At 34.8% G+C, this 2,286-nt stretch overlaps 1 protein-coding gene across 3 annotated transcripts in view; it reads left to right on the top strand.

Moving 5' to 3' along the window:
- Positions 1-2,286, top strand: part of IL1RAP (interleukin 1 receptor accessory protein) — a 134,129-nt gene that overhangs the window by 108,398 nt on the left and 23,445 nt on the right. The gene's annotated exons all lie outside the window — the stretch shown is intronic.

Below are 2,286 nucleotides of genomic sequence, written 5' to 3'. Positions count from 1 at the left end.
CTACATTCCCTATGCCGTGCCCCCCATCCCCATGACCTATCGACTACTAATTTGTACTTCTTTAATCCTTCACCCTTTTCACCCAGCCTCCCAACCCCTGTCCCCTCTGGCCATCACCAGATAGTCTGCCCTTTTAAAGCTGATAAAATCACAAGCTTCACCTTAACATTTTTATTACAATTGAGAAGTAAAGACCAAAGGCCTAAAGTGTATATGCCTCTTAAGAGGTCTTAGTAGATTGGTTCTAGATCGTTGTCTCTGCTCCTCAGAAGCCAGTGTAAGGAGAAAAGACTCAACTACATGAGGCAAGGCAGTGTTTTCCAAAGTTAGTTCCTAAGAATACTACTAAGACTCTAGATTCAGATGGCCTATGTTCAAATCCTGGTTTCTGTGCATTCCAATTCTCTGACGTTGGAAGAGACACTTCACCTCTCCGAGCTTCAATGTATCTATATTTAAAGTAGGCAAAATAGTACCATTACTTCATAAGGTTTTTTAAAGTTCTCAGCACAGTTACTAGCATATATACATATATATTAAATGCACAATAAATGTTAGCTCTTCTTATTATTTCTGCATGATTTTCCTGGGTATTATTTGACAAAGGCTTGTATAGCCAAGTAAGTATCATTAAAGTCTAGGTTAAACAGAAACAAGTTACTTTAGTGTAGGTTCTTTAGAATCTTTAACATTAAAATTGGTATGAGTATCTTCAGGGGGTTGGAATACAGTAGGCAAGATGTTTTCAAATATATTTGACTACAGATTCCTTAAGTATGGAACATTTTGTGGGACTTGTCCTCAGAGGCATTGTTTTGGGAAACAATTATGTAGGCTGACATAAATTAATACCTTATTGTCAGATGGATAGGATCAATACAGTTAAAATAATGTTGAATCTAGGAGTGATGCAGAAGTCTGTCCACCAGAGCTAGTTGAGTAGCTCCGTTTTTATAAAAGGGCACTCTGAATGATCACGGATGTGAAGTGATAAGTGCATTCACTAGACCAGATTTTGTCTTCTTCATTGATTTTCACAATTATACGATATCCTTTGGTGCAGTTTTATTTTTAACGTATCTTATATAGTGTTCTTTAAACTTCTTGGTTTGGTCAGTTTATATTTTTAATTTAATTTGAAAATATGTAGCTATTATTTCTTCAAATATTTATGCCCATCCGTTTATTCATTTATTCTTTCCTTTTCTTCTAGTATTCCAATTAATTTAGGATATAGCACTTGGTGTAGTCCTACAGATCACTGAGGTTCTCATTATTTTTATTTCATCATTTTCCCCTCTCTGTGTTTTATTTAGGATAATTTTTAGTGTCCACTGATTGTTTCTTTTCTGATGTCTAATCTGCAGCGTTCTTAATTTGAAATTTTATTTTTCAGTTTTTTGAATTTCCATTTCTTCATCAAAATATCTACGTTGGTATTTCCCGTTTGTTCTTATAATGCTCAAGGTCTTTTTTGGAAAAAATTAACAAGCATATTTATAATTTTAATTTTAAAGTATTTATCTGATAATTCCATTGTCTTTGTCAATTCTGGTTCTGTTTTTACTGGCTAGTTTTTCTTCTGATTATGGGTCTTTTTTTTTTTTTTTTGCATTTTCATCTGTCTAGTATTTTGTTTTTCACATTACGTTAGACATTATGGATTTTATGTTAAGTGTCTGAATTTTATGAATATTTTGTTCTAGCAGGTAGTTAATCTACTTGCATAACAGCTTGCTTTTTTTTTTTTTTTTTTAAGCATCTTGCTTATCTTTACTTTCCCTAAGGCTATTTTGGACCTAGCCCAACTGAGATTTCTATTTAATACTTGAAGAGCTAAATTTCTTTACTCTGAGCGGTCTTAACTCAAATACTAGTCTCCCAGCCCTGCATGTACTAGAATTGTTCAGTTCCCAGCTCTCTAGTTTCTGTTTATTCCCTGGTCAGTTTTCTTTCACTAGTAGCTATTATTTATTTGCCTGACCTTGTGAAATGTCACCTTTCATATGCAAAACTTTGTATATTTCCAAATACTTGCGATTCCTAGAGGTCTTTCTTTACACAGTTTTCTTTTCTTCACTTCCTAGGCCTGTAAGTTCAACAGTCCTGAACTCTACTTTCTGTCTCCTTAGCTCAGAGTGACTACTGTACTTTTGGTTTTCCCCTTTTCTGTGCCGCAGTCCCAAAAGTGCCTTCAGGCAATAAGCCAGGGTGATTATGGGGCTTACCTTTTTTGTGCCCTTTCTCTCACAGATCACACTCTTGCACTACCAGTTGTCCAACTTT

Source organism: Pteropus vampyrus, unplaced genomic scaffold (genome assembly GCF_000151845.1).
Source record: "Pteropus vampyrus isolate Shadow unplaced genomic scaffold, Pvam_2.0 Scaffold14, whole genome shotgun sequence".
Lineage (NCBI taxonomy): Eukaryota > Metazoa > Chordata > Mammalia > Chiroptera > Pteropodidae > Pteropus > Pteropus vampyrus.
Note: the sequence above shows the minus strand (reverse complement) of the source record. Positions and strands in the feature narration are given on the sequence as shown.